The sequence below is a fragment of the Onychomys torridus genome, chromosome 9 (assembly GCF_903995425.1).
Source record: "Onychomys torridus chromosome 9, mOncTor1.1, whole genome shotgun sequence".
Classification (NCBI taxonomy): Eukaryota; Metazoa; Chordata; class Mammalia; order Rodentia; family Cricetidae; genus Onychomys; species Onychomys torridus.
In genome coordinates, this window is record NC_050451.1 from 932012 (window position 1) to 950177 (window position 18166).

The 18166-nt window shown below is 44.8% G+C and overlaps 1 protein-coding gene across 2 annotated transcripts in view; it reads left to right on the forward strand.

Moving 5' to 3' along the window:
• Nucleotides 1-18166, forward strand: part of Arhgef3 (Rho guanine nucleotide exchange factor 3) — a 275499-nt gene that overhangs the window by 210938 nt on the left and 46395 nt on the right. The window lies entirely within an intron of this gene.

Below are 18166 nucleotides of genomic sequence, written 5' to 3' on the forward strand. Positions count from 1 at the left end.
TGCATGAGTTCAGGGCAAGCCTGGACTACAAGGCCTTGTGTCAAAAAAAAAAAAAAAAATCATGCTCATCACCCTAATTTACTGAGTGCTGTTTTATGCATAGAATGCATGAGGGGCTTCATTTGTATGTCCTTCACTTTGATCACAATGATCATATGAGGTTGGTGTTATCCTCTTGGCTTTGTTAGGGTTACTCTTGCTGTGATGAAACACCATGACCAAAAGCAAGTTGAGGAGGAAGGATTTACTTGGCTTATGATTCCATCTCCCAATTCATCATCAAAGTCAGGGCAGGCACCTGGAGGCAGGAGCTGATGCAGAGGTCATGGAGGGTGCTGCTTACTGGCTTGCTCGGCCTGCTTTTTTTTTTTTTTTTTTAGGTTTTTCAAGACAGGGTTTCTCTGTGTAACAGCCCTGGCTATCCCAGAACTCAATTTGTAGACCAGACTGGCCTGGAACTGACAGAGATCTGCCTGCCCCTGCACCCCAAGTGCTGCGATTAAAGGCGTGCACCACCATACCTGGCTTCAGCCTGCTTTCTTATAGAACCCAGGACCACCAACCCAGGGATGGCCCCACCCACAAAAGGCTGGGCTCTCCCCAATAATCACTAATTAAAATGCCAGCCAGGCAGTAGTGGCATGCAGCCAGGTGGTGGTGGTGGTGCATGCATTTAATCTCAGCATTCGGGTCATGGAGGCAGGTATATCTCTGAGTTCAAGGCCAGCCCAGTCTACAGAGTGAGTTCCAGGATGACCAGGGCTACAAAGAGAAACCCCGGTATCCATCCCCACCTCCAAATGCCCTGCAGACTTGCCTACATACTGATATTATAGAAGCATTTTCTCAGTTGAGGTTCCCTCCCATCAGGCATGTCATGGCTCTACAGGACAGCTGGACTATGTGGTAAAGGGTTCCATACTCATAACTTAGTCTGACTGTGAAGTCTGTACTTTCCCAACCACATCACTTTGCCACAAAATGACTAAATCACTGGTCTCCTTACCACATAGCACATGAAGGGTGAACCTGCCTGCCCCAGAAATTGCCTCACAATCCAAGGCTCATTGTTTCCGTAATGAGTGAGCAAACCAACCCCTAGTCAGTACTTCTGGCAGCCCACTTCATAAATTAGCAAGCTCTATCTTGAGAGAGTTTTGGTAATTTCATCTGTATGTGTCTCAAGACCATGAGGTCTTTGCCAAAATTCTACATATTCAGAAATGTGGAGATGACCCTGTCTATTAGTCACTTTGCTTATCTCCATGAGCTACCAGCCTTCCCCACAAACCAATAATGAGGGCCTAACTACCCTCTGTTTTTTAAAAACTGTGTTCCCTCTTTTTTAAAGACACCCCACAATTGTGGATGGACCAGTGCCACTGTTTTTATACTGCTGGATGAAAATAAATAGCTGATTACATCCTAACATTGCAAAGCCTTCTGTAAATTTAATTGTTATTAATGGTGTGTGTTTGTGTGTGTGTGTGTGTGTGTGTGTGTGTGTGTGTGTGTGTGTGTGTGTGTGTCTGGGGACGCCTTCATTGGTGATGTATGTGTTCAGTTGCCTTATGTAATTTGTCACATGAAGAACTTGCTGTACCTGCATTACCATTTATTCTATGTCAATCCACACACTGTTGGCAGTAAAAAAAAAATGCCAGAGGTTTCTAATGCCCTCCTCTTTCTCTCCACTTTGATTTCCATTTTTTTTTTTTTTTTTTTTTTTTTTTTTTTTGTTTTAGTAGACAACAGTAGCTTAGAAGAAGCTGTCAGAAGTTAATTAAGCATCAGCTTGCGAACCTTCAACTGGCTAGGAAAAGAGTGGTCCTCTTTAAGTCTAGAAACACTTGGACATGATTCTGAGCTTGGACCATTGTGTTCTTTTTCAAGGAGGCAGCCTTGGTTATTAGTAAACTTCAATTAATTGGAGCTGAACCAGAAAGCTTAACGGTAAATTCATTGGACTTTTTTTTTTTTTTTTTTCTTTCCTGGCTCTTACATTGAGGAGGAAAGGAGTAGCAAAACAGGCTTTGCTTCCAGGGATTTAAGAAACAAATAAAACCAGCTACGGAAATGACCCCAGGTCACTGCCTCAGAGTACCCTGATCTGTTGGGAACAGGTGCCCAGTTCACATCCATTACATCTCTGCTTAGTACCTCCAGGGACAGAGAGTTTGTAGCATGTGAGGCCATCTTCTGTCTTTGTTCAGTATGGCTCGTGAAAAAGTCCCTTTTTCCCTTTTTTATTTAACTTTTTTTAAAATATATTTTTAATTACATGTGCATTGGTATTTTGCCTGCATGCATGTCTGTGTGAGGCTGTGGGATCCCCTGGAACTGGAGTTTAGACAGTTGTAAGCTGCCATGTGGGTGCTGGGAATTGAACCTGGGTCCTCTGGAAGAACAGCCAGTGCTCTTAACCTCTGAGCCACCTCTCCAGCCCTGAAAACCAGTTCTTGATTGTAGCACTGCTTTCCAGAGCTGTTATTCTGTGGTGTACTTTCTCATGTAGTGTAAACTTTTGAAAACTGCTGGCCCTCTCCTTGCCTCTCCCACTCCACGTCCTTGCTCACAGTCCACCTAGGCGTGTCCGCTCTGTCTCCTCCTTGTTTTTGCTTATTCATCTGAGCATCCTCATTGCACCAAGAAATCATAAGTGTTGATCAACCCAGAAATACTATAATTATGCTATATTGTGATGCCAAATCAACCAAAGTTTCTTTTTTATGTAATATGTGCTTCTTTAGAAAGGAGAAGTAGAATAATACCTTGAAAATATTTTAGTAATAAAATGACAGGGCAAAGACTAATATCCCCATCATTTAATAATCTATACAGATATAAAATTATCTATTGGCAAATAGACAAAAGGCAGCTCATAACAGAAATTACAAAAATGACAAGGAGCTTATTCATACCCAAATAATATTATAGCTGTTTCTTTTTTTTGTTTTTTTGTTTTGGTTTTTTGAGACAGGGTTTCTCTGTGTAGCTTTGGAGCCTATCCTGGAACTCACTCTGTAGCCCAGGCTGGCCTCGAACTCACAGAGATCCGCCTGGCTCTGCCTCCCGAGTACTGGGACTAAAGGTGTGCGCCACCACCACCTGGCTATAGCTATTCCATAGACACAGCACAGCGCTGTGGATAGTGTCTAACCATGCACTTTTTTTGTGCATACTGAAAGACAGAAGGCTTGTGTTTTGCACTTGTAATCTCAGCACTGGAGAGGCAGAAACAGGCCAGTCCTTGAGCTCTGTGGCCCCTTACCGTACCTGACTTGGCGAGTTCTAGGCAATGAGAGACCCTGTCCAGAAGGTGCCTGAAGACTGTCACCCAGAGGTATTCTCTTGTCTCCACACATACAGGAACACAAGTGCCCATGTACACACAGAGACATGTGAGCACACACAGACAAAGATCAAAGAGGTTTGATTCGAATCTTTGGACTTTAGGGGTCTAGCTCTTAGGGGGAAATATGTGTAGGAAGTTAGTTGTTCATAATGACTGGCAATGATGCCCATACTTTCTGTGTGTGCATGTTACACATTTTAGAACACCTTTATATCCTTTGGTTTGTTTTTAAAATGAGTACACAAAAGGAAAGTGAGTGTCAGTGATTTCCCCAGGAGCGTACAGATGGAAATGGCACAGTCAGAGATGGAAGTCAGTTGCCAGCTTCCGGTCTAAGCATCCTTTCATATTTACTAACAGTAGACAGCAGAACCAACAAGATGACCCCATGTCGGCCCTTCAACTGTAGCCATTACCACCCAAAACAGAAATAAATATACCTAGCGTCCCTTAAACAAAATCAAGAGGAGAAATGTTGAGCATAATTATATGTACAGTGGAATCTGATTTAAACCCATGTAATATACTAGTGGATGTAGAGAAGTGTGTGTATGTGGGGGGATGCAGTTAAAAACACACACACACCCTTCCCTTTTGCTCCCTGAACTCCCAATATTGTCATCCTATGCTCATGCACTCTCTCCTTTAACTCAGCTGAGGGAGGTGAGAATTCAAGTCAGCTTTCCAGGGCTGTGATGAAACAGATAAAGACAACTTGGAGAGTAGTAGGGTTGGTGTCTTATTTTAGCTTACAGCATCAGAGATTTCAGTCCATCATCCTGGGCTCCGCCTATTCTGGAAGTATGGTGGGGCAGAACATCATGGCTGAAGGATCATGTGGCAGAGGCTGCTCACATCTTCGCAGGTGGGGAACAGAAACAAAGGAACCAGGGACCAGGTGTTACCTTCAAAGACTTGCTCCCAGTGACCTACTTCTTCTGGATGGCCTCTCACCTCCTAAAGTTTCTTAGTACTCTCAAAACAGTCCTAGCAGCTAGGGAACAAGCCCTCAACACGTGCCCGAGAGACATTTCATATTAAAACTGTAGCAATGGGTAAGGCAAAGACCATTCTTTTTATCAGCCAAAGCAAGTAGAATGATGTCTCCATCTTTGCCTAGTCCTGACCACTTGGCTTCCCAACATGTTGACTGAAGCTACTAGCCATGTTACTGAGTGGAGTTGCTTATAGGCAGAACTGTCTGGAAAGTGTTACAAATGAACCTCATAGAGGTTGGCTAGGACTCTGCACTAAGTGACTTCATGTTTGGGTCAGTGAATTGGTGACCTTTGCCCTCGCCTATATGCACTTCAGAATCCCTGACTACAAGCAAGGCCTTACTTTGTATTTGCTAGGAGATCACTGTTAGAGTGAAAAACAAGCCCGCAAAGAACGGATGGGCAGCCAGGCAGTGGTGGTGCATGCCTTTAATCCCAGCACTCAGGAGGCAGAGCCAGGCAGATCTCTGTGAGTTCGACGCCAGCCAGGTCTACCAAGTGAGTGCCAGGAAAAGGCACAAAGCTACACAGAGAAACCTTGTCTCAAAAAAACAAACAAAAAAAAGAATGGATGGACATAAACTTCTTCACACATAGGTGACATATGTTGACCTGATGCCTTCCAAGTTCTATAGATGTAATAACTACAGAAGACATGATGAATAGCAAGGAGAAATACAGCATTTCCCAAAGGTACTCTTTCATAGACAGTAGTAAAAGTTGGCAGCCTGCTTGAGTTCAATTGAACCAAGAAGCTAAGTGAGGACCAGATAGATAGATAGATAGATAGATAGATAGATAGATAGATAGATAGAGATAGATAGACAGATAGATATAGATAGTAAGGCAATTGTTACCCAATCTAGAAAATCAAAATATTTCTGAAGGAAGAAGCCACAGAAAGGAGAGTGAATCAAGTAATAGAAACAGATAAAGCTGAGCCCGATGGCCAGCAGAGCTAAGGCTTCCTTCTAGCCATTTCTGGCCTGAACTCATGGCCAGTGTAAACTCCCTTCTCAGCAGTGTTCTAACAACCCAGGTGTCTACAACACAGATAACTAAGAGGTCCCTGGTGGGGAGGTCTTTCTCACTCCCAAGCCTGCGGGGCTGTGGCCGGACTCCCCTATGCTAAGCGCATGCTCTCCTGAGTTACGACCCTCTATTGCATTCTTCATTTTAGATTTCACACAGCTTAGGAATGCGTTTTGGTGGGCCGTCAGTACCCTGTAGCCTCGGTTCATTTCATAGGCCTTGTCCACCATCCTAGTTGCTGCTTGTTGGGGTATAGGGAGGGGAGGTGCAGCGAGGCTTCTGGTTGTGATCTTGAAAAAGGGCTGGGAAACCACCATGAAAAAGGAAGTAAACTCTCAGAAGAGACGAAGGGTGGTAGTTGAAGTGTGAGCCACAGAGTGAAGCGTCCTCCCCACCCTCTTCTGCCTCTGTGGTTTGACGATGACCCTTTGCTTTCTCTCAAGAATCTATACATGCTTCATGCCAAGGCTCTAAGGGCCTGCAACAGTGAGCTTTGGTCTGACATCCACAACCATAAGTGGAAGCTGGCTTCATAACTCCTAAATGCAGCATTTGTTTCTAAGCTGGTTCTGATGAGAGCTTCCCACCAGAGGACAGGTATGGTAATTTGAATGTAATTGACCCCCCCACCACCACCATAAGCTCATAGGGAGTGGCACTATTAGGAGGTGTGACTTTGTTGGAATAGATGTGGAGGAAGTGTGTCACTGTAGGGGCAGGCTTTGAGGTTTCCTATGATTAAGCTTTGCTCAGTATGACAGTCCGTTTCCTGTTGCCTTCTGATCAAGATGTAGCCAGCACCATGTCTGCCTGCAAACTGCCACCATGCTCCCGGCCGTGATGATAATGCACTGATCCTCTGAACTCCAAACTGCTACCTCAGTTAAATGTTTTCCTTTCTGAGAGTTGCCGTGGTCATGGTGTCTCTTCACGGCAATAGAAACTAAAACTAAAACAATGGGACGCAGGTAGACTTTACTACTTAGAACCTCGGAGTCTTTGCTTCTAGAAAGGGAATACTGGATGCAATTATTATTTCCCAAAAAGGTTCGTTTCATGCCACCTGTGATAGCTCAAATGATACAGAAATAAGGTCCAAAGTAATTCAAGTCACTCTCCATTTCCAGTTCTCTTCCCCAGGTTCTGATTTGGACCTAGCATGTCTTGAACACCTCTGTCACTTGCTAATTTCCCCTTTTAACAAAGTGTAAGCATTAGCCTGGGAAGCTGCAGGCGGGGAAGTGTTTAACAAAAGCCTAACAGGTGTGGGTGTGGGTGTAGGTGCATGTGCACACTATAGAAGAAAACACTTACAGTCCACCTTTGGGGACACACACATACACACATACACACACACACAGACACACTTCCATTGCCTGTCTGCAACTCCCCCAGTGCTAGGGTTACAGGTACACGCTGCCACGGCCAACTTCTACATGGGTGTTAGAGATCTGAACTCAGGTCTTATGTGATTTTGTTTGTTTGTTTTCAAAACAGTGTTTTTCTGTGTAGCTCTGGCTATCCTGAAACTCATCTGCAGACCAGAGATCCACCTGCCTCTGCCTCCGAGTGCTGGGATTAATTGAACTGAGTTCTTAATTCCAACTCTGGGCCCCTCTGTTAGTTGAAGAGACTGAACTCATTCTCTTGAATCTTTTTTTCCTCACCTGTAAAGTAGGATTTCTAAAAGAAATATACGCTGGGTGGCAGTGGCATATGCCTTTAATCCCAGCACTCAGGAGGCAGAGCCAGGCAGATCTCTGTGAGTTCAAGGCCAGCCTGGTCTACAGAGTGAGATCCAGGACAGGCACCAAAACTACACGGAGAAACCCTGTCTTGAAAAAACAAAAAAGTAAAAATAAAAAGAAAGAAAGAAGGAAGGAAGGAAGGAAGGAAGGAAGGAAGGAAGGAAAGAGGGAAAGAAAGAAAAGGAAAGAAAGATAAAGTGTCGTCCACAGATATCAGATCATTAGTAGTCACAGCGACTTCCGTTTTGAGTGTAGGTCTGTGAGTAGAAGCTGGGGTGGTCATTCTATGAAGTGAAGTTATGCTTTCCTTTGTAGACAATATCAAGTTGGTTTCTTGGGAGTCCAAATGGCATTATTATTTTGTTTTCTTTTTAATAAAAGATGTCCCAGACAGTCTGGCAAGATTCACATTCCTTCCTTACAGCTAGGATAAAAATATCTGATGTGAGCAAATGTGTTTAATCCCAGCACTCAGGAGCAGAGGCAGAGGGTTCTCTGTGAGTCTGAGGCCAGCCTGGTCTACAGAGTGAGTTGCTGTACAGTCAGAGCTGTATAGTGAGAGCCTGTCTTGAAACAAACAGAAAGGGGGGTTGGGGGGGAGAGAGATCTGGTGTGGTTTTATAGTTCCTGGGGTGACTTTTAAACAGGAGGTGGTGTGAGAGTCTGGAGAGGCACCCTGGCCATTGAGGCAGCTCCCCACTGGCTGTGTATCATCCAGGACTCTGAGCCAGCATTGACCACAGACAAAGGCAGGGTGAATTTGATTGCTTTGAGTCCTTCATGCCTTATTTCAGCATGGTACTTTAATTATAAATAGGTCCTTTGTTAGAAGTGTAGGGGAAACTCCAGAGTGTGATGATGACTCCATTGATAAAGAATGTAATAACTAAAATATGACCTCTAGTGTTCTTTAGTTGTCAGTGACCAAGTACTAAGACCTGACTGTGTAGGCTGTTCCCTCCCACCCCCCATGTTTAGAAAACAAAAGTCATGCTTTCTGATCTTCTATTTGAGTTTGACCAAATCATTACCGAACCGAACATACAGATAATGACTACCAGTCTGAGATGGGAGCACTCGGGGAGGAGCTTGGAAGCCTGTGAACACCATGTGTTTTGAAGTGGTCAAGTGAGGCCACTGATGCTACATGGCATCTACTCTGGGTTACACTTAGAGGGCATGTCTGCTGGAGATGTGAGGGCAGAGCACCTCACATCTGTCTTTTGTGCTGGTCCCAGAGTGATAGGGCTAGACCACAGCAGGCTCAGTTTCTCCTCTTTCTGCTCACTGCCTCAGACTCCACTGTTCTTCTGACTGTGAAGTCAGGTTTCTCATCCAGATTCCTCCTGGCTTAGGAAGCTAGCAGAACCCAGGCTCTGCTGACAAATGAGTGGCTTTGGGCGCTGTATTGGCTGGGTGACCCTGAGCAAATTCTAAACCCTTTTAAGTCCTATTTGCTTGCTCTGTGAACTGGGAAAATTAGTAGCATTGACTCAAGGCATTATAGACAGAAAGCCCTTGGAGACAGACCTGCAGGATATTGCCCTGTACATGCCACGATGTTGTTAAACAAGGAAGTTGTGTATCCTGGGAAGTCAGTGTGGGGGTGGCAGGAAAGGCTTTCAAGTCAGGTAGACTTGAATTCAAATTTCAGCTCTGCCGATTAATTACTGGGTAAGACTTGGAGCAAGTGGTTTCCTTTCCCTGGACACCTGCTTCCTCTATAAAATAGAGTCCTGGCATTGCTGTGAGGTAGATGAGAGTGTGCTAGTCATGCAGAGCGAGGCCTTGCAGCAGTTCTCGAAGGCTTTGCAGGATCAGTTGCCAAAATGTTGAGGCAGAAGGGAGAAGGACCTGATCCAGAACGAGCCTTTACTCCATCTACATGTCTTTTGCTACCTGGAGGTGCCTAAGAACCTAAGAACTTTTCCCTCCTCTGTTCCAGGAGGTCTTTACCCCAGAAACACATACCATATTCAGCAAAACTGCCTTCATCCCTTCTGAACACTTACTGGCACCCATTACTTCTGATTCCAAAGCTAAACCAACATTTTGTTTCACCAAATAATTTGTGTTGGCTTCTGTATTTATAAGCCACCTGCCATTACCCTTCATGTTCATAATTATCTTTTGTGATTGAAATGAGCTGAACTTGATGTAGGAGGAGCTAGTTCTCCAAGGCTCCTGGCCTCCTTTGTCACATGATACCTTCTTTTTCATATTCAAACATATGAATTTCAATAGACTTTAGATAATGATACATTCTTCAGTTCTGAGGGTTAGAAATAACACCTAATCATTGTGTTTTAAGGTTGCAAATGTGGAGTTGAGAGAGCCATTGTTTGCAGTGAGCTCTTGGGAAAATCCATTGTCAGTGAACATTAAAAAAAACTAAAATCTTGTCATTAAAAATATGCTGCAGAATGAAAAGTGGCCAAGAAACAGTGTTGTGTGAGCGTGCACACCCATCCTAAGGAATAGCATTTTGAAACTATTTATATACTTATTTGAGGGTGTGTGGGATGACAGGGGGATCGGAGAACTCTACTGTAGATCACCACCCTCACAATTTCCTAAGCATTGTTCCCTCTACCTTATTTTTTCACATACCATTGCTCAGTGTGTGGCAAGGTGTCACCCCAAATATGAAAGTTTAAATTAAAAAATATATATATTCCCAATTCACTGCTCCTTAGGTAGTTGTTTGGTGGCTTTTTCAGTTTAGAATAATCAGATTTGCATTTATTCTGTTCTCACTTGGGAGCCGAATGTTCTACAATGTTCTGTATTTCCTGGCTGTAAGTGTGGGAAGTTGCTGCTGTGAACACACATGGGCCAGGCATCTGAAGGGATTAACTGATGCTGAGGACAGCTGGCACATGCCAGAGAGCATCACACGTGCTTTGTGTTTCCTTCTGGAAGTCACATCCCTGAAAGGCTTCCTGGCTCAAAAAGCATGGCCTCTATCAAAGCTAAGAAGCAACTGGACAGCAAAGAAGTGTGTCTGTTCTCTCCTGCAGCTCTGGACCTCTCGGCTGCATGACCAGGCAGCTTTTACCTAGCAGGCAAATGTGGTCCCTTCCTTATCTTCAATCAGACAGTGGACTTGACAGCTCAGCTCGCCTGCGATGTACGTCAGAATCCCAGACTCAGCCAGAACAGTCTGTCCTATCCTGTGGGACACTGAGATCGAGATCTGTGCACCTCTTTTCACCTCTGTACTTCTGCTTCGTTTTCTGGGAAGCTAAGATAATAAATGCTGAGCTCCAGAAGGTGACAGGTGGATAGAGAGAGGACACAGTAGGGCTGTGCGTCCCTTTCTTGAAGCAAAAGGCACCATGATTGCATAAGAAAAGTTCAACCTTGGGTTAAATATCCGGAGTACCTATAGTTGTCTAATCCCAGACAGTACCGGGGTCTGGCAAGACTGGGCACCGGCTCCTGTAGCACATAATTCAGCAGGGTGTCGGCGGGGCCTAGCCTGTGCCAACCTCAAGGCCCGTGTACCCCAAGACCCGTGTACTGGCTCCCTCCCAGCTACTCGGGTCGATATCTTGGGATTTCACCAGTGGTTTTGTGTCCTCCAGCGTAGCCTTGAATCCTGCCAAGCCACCCCCAGTTTTCCTCTGTCCAGCTAGAGTTTTACCAAACAGACGACAAAGCCACCGAAAGGAGAAGGCAGGAGTGTGGAATGAAAATCTGTGGCCAGAACATGTCCATGGTATGACAGTGGAAAGTGAGTGGAAAGCTGTGGGAATGGCAGCGGGCTGGAGAGTGGGCTGGAGGAGGAAGCAGGCTGCTTCTTGAACTTTGGGATAGGCCAGTGATCTGGTCTTATCTGGGGGCTCTACGTGAGTGGGCCCATGGACACATTCCACATAGTCTCACATGCTCCCCCAGACAGCTGTAAGAGGGCCATTCCACTTCCCAGCTAGCAAACCAAGCCAGAGGGAGTTACGTGATCAGCTCAAGGTTATAAAATACTGGTCTCTGGCCAGAAAGATTGATTCGTATTTATACATGGATAAATTCTTTGCAAAGAATTGATAGATTATTCAGTCAAAGTGATAGGAACTTTGTTACGTTCTACAGAGGCTTTTGAGTCCTTTCTAAGTTCTGAGGGAGCTCACAAAATGTCTTCAGAGTCATCTTGAAACTTGTACACACCAGCTTCCCCAACTCTGAAACAAGGATGGAAACCTCCATGCATCCTTTTCTCCTACCCAGCCCAGAGGGGTGGGGACAGGAGCCAGGATATCCCTTCAGCACATAAACAAGGACAGAACTTAATCCCACCCACAAGTTCCAAGAAGTCAATAGGAAGTAACTGAGGCACTCCAAAGCCACAGAGGTTTTCCTTAGGGCTCAGTGACAGTGACCAGGCTACCCTTGCCATCTTGTAGGTGCCCCACTGATTACCCTCAGCCAGGTCTGGACCCCCGTCACCAGACATGGGAATAGCATGCTGGACACATTGCTTATGTAACAGTCCTGTCCCAAATGCACTACATCTTTGTATTCCAGGTTGACCTTCCTGTGATTCACAACCCAGGGACACAGCCCTGCTGGCAGGCCTCCTCCTTTGTCAAAAGGCCTGACTCCTAAAGTGATACACCTCTAAGATTCTGGCCCTGTCTGCCTCAGCAGAGTAAAAAGTGCTGCTTGGAGTTGGGAAGGCAGATGTGTAGCCAGGGACCACAGAGAGACCTAAATATTTGACTTCCTTTTTCTCTGAAGGTCTGAAAAACCATGTCTGGGCATGACCAAGATGAGCTTCAGGCTATAGGGGCTGGCGCTGGCTGAAAGGAACTTACAGGGTGTGGGTGTGTGTTGCTCCTTTTGCCTAGGGTTAAGTAATAGTAACATCCTGTGTAAGAGAACTCGAATGTGGTTTTCTGCTAAACTCCAATATTTTAGGGCTATTTATTAGATGTGTTTAATCTCGGGCCAATTTAGCCAGTAGCAGACTAATAAAATAACAAATGTGGGCTTGTTGCCAGGACAAATGTTGACTTACCCTTCTCATGTTGACTAAAATGAATAACTTTGAAAGTAATTGAGGAGCGAGAGCCTTAGCCAATGCTCCGGTCTGGAACAGAGGTTCTGTTTTATTTTACTGGCACTCCTGAGAGATTGTATGCATAACCTATGCTCCTGCCTGCTCCAGCTCTCTGAGAGGCCCACATTTTACTGTTATTTTCCAAAGTTCACTTTTTTTTAACCCCCGACCCCCAAGTCCATAAACCTTCATTCAGCAAAAATGAATGTCCTTGTGGCAGGCAAGGAGGACATTACACTTTTCCAAAATGGGGCCCAAACTTCAGTGAAAATGAGAATTAAGGTAATAATTTCAACTGGCCATGGGGGCACGTGTAGTATAGTATAGTGTTAGTGTGGAAGCTGAGGGAGGAAGAACCTTGTTTGAGATTGGGCTACGGAGTGAAACCCTTTCTCAAAATAATAATCATCATCTTAGTGATTTGTTGAGATTCTAACTTCGGAAACAAAACATCATGCGCTGGATGTTTCCCCCTTTGTGTTTGTTATGAAATGAATGGCTTCTCTAGCTAGGGTCTACTCAATGACAGAGAGTCCTTCTCAACTTTTCCAGCCACCACTTTGCCTGCATTTTGCCACTGAGTTTATTCAAACACGAGAGGGCCAGCAATACTGTGCCCAAGTTGTCTGCACTTGAAAGAAGCCAAAGACCGCAGAAGTAGTTGTCGTAACGAATGGGTTCCTTTCTGTCTTCATGGTTTGGTTTTTTGTCCTCTTGCTCTGTATGGGAAGCTGCTTTGGACTGGGACTCTGGTCATGATTGTCTGAGTTCAGCCAGCTGTCTTTATGTCTCCTCCTTAGCCAAGGCTCTCCTGAAAGCAGCTGCCTCACAGGTCAACACCAGCCCATAGCTGCTGATGGGTTTGGGGGGTTCTCTCCTGCAGGAAGCAGGATGCACAGAGAACGAATATCCTTTCTTCAGCCTGAGCATGCTCAGGGCAGATGTGGGGGGGTTGATGGTGCTATATTTTAGTGAGTTGTTTTTTTTGGGGGGGGGGTTGTGTTGTTGTTGAGGTTTTTTGCTTGTTTTGTTTTTTTAGTGATGGGTATTGAGTCCAGGAACTAATGCATGTTGAAGGCATGCTCTACCACTGAGATATACCTCAAGCTCCAATATATCCAGTTTAATGGCCCTGAGTCAACGGTTCAACTATGATTTCTCTGTCATCTACTCATTTTGGCTTGGTTTGGGTTTTGAGACAGAGTTTCTGTAGCCCTGGCTGTCCTGGAACTTGATCTATAGACCAGGCTGGCCTTGAACTCTTGAGATCTGCCTGCCTCTGCATTCCAAGTGCTAGGATTAAAAGTGTGCACCACCACACTTGGCCTGTCGTCTACCCTTGAATGTTTCCGTGAGCCAAGGTGGGAATATTCTTCAGCACTTTGGCCCAGCTGTGTGGCAATCTGACTGCAGTGTGGGATGAGCCTGAACTGATAAGGTGTGCTCCCTGGATGTCGTTTCTCCTGTCTCCCCTTGTTCCCCATTAGCAAAAACAAAACAAACAGAGCCTAGCTTCTTTTTTTTTTTTTTTTTTTTCTCCTTTGTAAGAAGGAAATTAGGGTGTTTTCCTCCTAGCACCTGAGATGAAAGAAAGAATTGAGCCATTTCTTAAACGGGAAATGCAGTCTCCCTGTGTGCCCAGCGCATGGCAGGCAGCCAGACTCACAGCTGGCAAAAACAAACACGGGCGTGGTCTCCTCTGTGTGGTGATCAGCTGGTCCAAAGCTATAGGAGATCCTTCTTGTTTCTGTTCTGGTGCTTGACAAAGCCCAGAATCCCTGTTGAAATCATGGATCAATGTCTGTAAAGGAAAATGAGGGTCTGAGCTGAGTTTGGAGACCGTTTGCTCCTCTTGTGAATTCAAACCCAGTCATTCTGAAGCCAGTTTTCCACTGGAATTGGGGCTTTATTATTTGCCTTTCATCTTCCGATAACAAATGACACTAGCCCAATTAGCTGTGTGCCAAGAGAAAGAGAGCAGGCAAAAGAATAATAGTGGAAATTTTGGAATTCAGAACAATCATTTCATTATTGTCTTCTTTGTTTTCAACAAAGGTAGACTCACTAGGCAGCTCTAAGGAACCTTCTCTTCCTGCCCTCCAACCTCTGTCGCTTAAACCATTCCAAGGTCACCTTTTTGGCACCTGCGTGGCCTGCCCATGCCTCTTGTCATCCTGCTGTGCATGCTGACCCCCTCTTCTGCCCCCTCCCAGCCGCAGCGACGCTGGCCCATGGGACTCTGTCAGGGTCCACCTTTGGCTTTCCTTTTGCAGCTGAGAGACACGCCCTAAAAAGTGCTCATTTCAGCAAAGCCCGCTTTGCACTTATTAGGTAAACCAACACTCTCTCCAACAACTGTGTTCATTATGAACATGACAGTGGCCTTTCACAGTAGGGATAGCCGCAGACACCACCCGTGGTAGTTTCCCAGCTCCTGTGACAAAGACCCATAGGGCAGGTGGCTTCAGCACCCATATATTGTTCCAGAGACAAAGTAGCTGATAGCAAGGCATCCTCTGAGCCTGCCCAGGGCTGCTTCCCTGCTGCTTCTGCTTTCTGGAGTTTGCTGGGCATCCCTGGTGTTCTCTGGCTTATGTGTTCACCTCTCTGTCGTGATATGTCCGCATCTCTGTCTAAATCTTCCCTTCATATAAGGACATCTGTGATTGGATTCCAACTAGTATGACCTCATCTTAACTTGATTGATTTACAAAGGTCCTAGTTCCCAATAAGGTCATATTCAGACACTGGGTTTAGAATCTGTGTGTATACTTTCATGGGTACCTATTTAAAACATGTCTGTGGTGCATGGCTTTAATCCCAGGATTCTGGAGGCAGAGGCAAGTGGATTTCTGTGAGTTCGAGGCCAGCCTGGTCTACAGAGCTAGTCCAGGACAGGCTCCAAAGCTACAGAGAAACTCTGTCTTGAAAAACAAACAAAAATAAATAAATAAGCAAATAAATAAATAAATAAATAAATAAATAAAACGTGTCTGTATATTGGGGGGGGGAGTAATTAACCTATAGCAACACCATAAACACATATCCAAGTTGACATCACCATTAATCAGACCTAACATCACGTCATCCCCTTTGATATAATGTGCTAGGAAAGTGCACCCTTGGATCCACTCTCCCAGAACACAAACAGCAAAGTTGCTAGACCTCATCAGGAGGAAGCATCACAGCTGTCTACACTGAGAGCCATTCTGTCAAGCAGCTGACCAGTGCCTCTCCACTGTATCAGCTAGACAGCCGCCGTGGTTTGCTGTAAGCTAACCAGAGAACTGTGCTTGGGGAACTGTCACTGCAGGATAAGGCAATGAGATGTAATGTGGGATTTCAAACTGGGTGCTAGAAGAGAAAAAGGACCTTAGTGGGAAGTGCAGTGAAACCCCAGCGGCGCCCTAACATTTAGTCCATGGTGCTGTACCAATGCTAACTTCTTAATTTTGATAAAATGTGCTCTGGTTGTGTGTGACATGGACATTAGAGGAAGCACAGCGAAAGGCATAGGAAACATGCTGTACTGTTTTCGCCACCTTGTTTGTGACTCTAAAATCACATCAGTGTCAATGTTTTGAAAAAGAAGATACATATATGGAGGGATAAGTTCACCTTTTCTTGAGGGCAGAGATGGAGAGGGGTAAGAAAAGGCATACCAGTTTTCAAGTCCTCTTCCAGGGGCTTCTCACTGAGCACTTGCTTGTCATAAAGCCCATGGCATGTGTGTCATGATCTGTGAGATAGGATGGCAGAGCAGAGGCATATTGTCCAGTGTGTGGTCCACATTTGCCTTTACCGTCTAAGGTATGTGGCCTCACGTAGGTGTTTAGGATCCTCAGACCTCTGTGCACTCATCCCTAAGATGAGGATCATGACATGAGCTCTGTTCTGAAGATGCCATGAGCATATCATGGAAAGCTCTAAGTCCTGCGCCTGCCACAGATTACGTGGCCCCAATAAAAGATAGCTGTTCCCCCACAGAGCTCTCCATAAGCCGTTGTGTGGTTATTCCTCCATCCCCCCTTGAAGAAATTGTGAATAACATTCATTATATCCCACAGAAAATACGGGAGCCAGACTAAGATAGATGACTGCTTGATCTACAAAATACAGCTTGCTTACAACCACTTTGTCCAGAAAGCATGAACACAAGAGGGGAGACTGTTAGTGATCCTTGGAAGGACAGGCTGTGAAGCAGGTTGTCACTCTCCTCTAAGGGGGGAGACGGGGCTGTTTGAAGTAAAGCTTATGGCTTGGCAGGAGGCAGAGGCAGTACAGGGGTTGGCTGGCGGTGAATGAGAGCCACTGACAGGTAGGGAAGGCCTTGGCAAGAGCAAGTGTGACCTGGAAGTCTTGAAGGGTGAGTCTTGAGTGTAAAGTGTAAGTCAGTGTGAACAGTTTGGGGTGCTGAGAAGAGAGTGGTAGAGTCAAGGCAATTGCAGAGAAATGCGAAGAGGGGAGCTGGGCGGCCTTAGCTTCCTCCTTCCTACAAGAGTGGAAATGGAAGGAAGAGCCTGAGTTGGAAGGGAGCCATGGAGAAAGCAAAGCACGCTTTCAGATTAAAACAAATATGGCAGAGTCAGTGGGCTCCTGTCTGGGGACAGTCTGATCCTGAAGGGACTCCTTTTATTGTGTGCTTCTAAAGTAGATCAGTTGACCACCATCAGATCATTTTATTAAGTTTAGTGATTAGGAGCCTGTGTGTGAATGCATTCATAAAAGCCGAAGCAACAATAACAAAAACAAAATGAAACAAACAAACAAACAAACAAAAAAAAATGGGTTCAAGGAGCTCAGAGATGGACTGGTGCCTCCCAGCCTTGACTTAAACAGCTCTGCCAGCTTTCAGTTTCCCACTAGTCTATGTCTTCACCAAGTTACTGATGCTCGCTTGGTGGTGAGGTTTCTTCTGTTCTGATGATGACTGCTTCTGGTTCCCTCTACTAATGAGCTCAGAGACTCACTCATCTTTCCCTCTTCTGCATTTGATGATACATTTTTCAGAACAATTTTCTGTCCATTATAAAAATAGCTTCTTAAAAAAGATAATTTTGTTTTGCACCACAGGCAAGATTATGGCTGAGTCTGTTCTTTTGACAGTTATCAACCTATGATGCATCCTGTATTCTTTGTCTCAAATCACCCCAACCTCATTTTATTGTGAAGTGGATCCCAGGAATTATGTCATTTAAAATGGCCTTCATTTATACATCAGAGGAAATTGATAATGTTTGGCCTGATTTATAGGTTGATTTTTTCATCAGGATCTCTGGTTCCCCAGTAATGACAGAGATACTTACTAGTAATTATAAAAGTTTAACCTATAGCTTAGGCTTGTTTCTAGCTAGCTCTTTTAACTTAACCCATTTCTATTGATTTACTTTTTGCTTTGTGACTTTATTATCTTTACTACACATGGCACTGCTTCTGAGTCCTGGTGACCCTCGTGACTCCACCCTTCTTCTTCCCAGCATTCTCTCTACCCCCAAAATCCTGCCTAGCTATTATTGGCCATTTAGCTTTTTATTAAACCAATTACAGCGAAAGATCTTCACACGGTGTAAAGGAATATTCCACAACACTGATTTATTTAAAAAGTAAAATGTGGTGGAATAGGGATTACACATGCAGAAATGAAGTCAACCATGCCCCCTTGCTCCTCAGGAGGGCCTGTGGGAAAGTGCAATGCATGAGGGTGTCATCTTGAGGCTTGTCACATACTGAGGTGAACTGAAGCTGAGGACCATTGAGTAGCAGTCTGACTAGTCAGTCACCAAGCAACAGCCAGATCTGGCATACTTCCTGTGAGGCTCAAGTTAGAAACAGTGTGTGTCTCTAATAGTTGAAAAATAATACTTTTGTCATGAAAATTATGACATATGACAATTTTTTGTGTTCATCAATGAAAGGTTTAATCGTCCACACCCATATTGGTTCATTTATGTATTATTTATGTCTGACAGAAGAG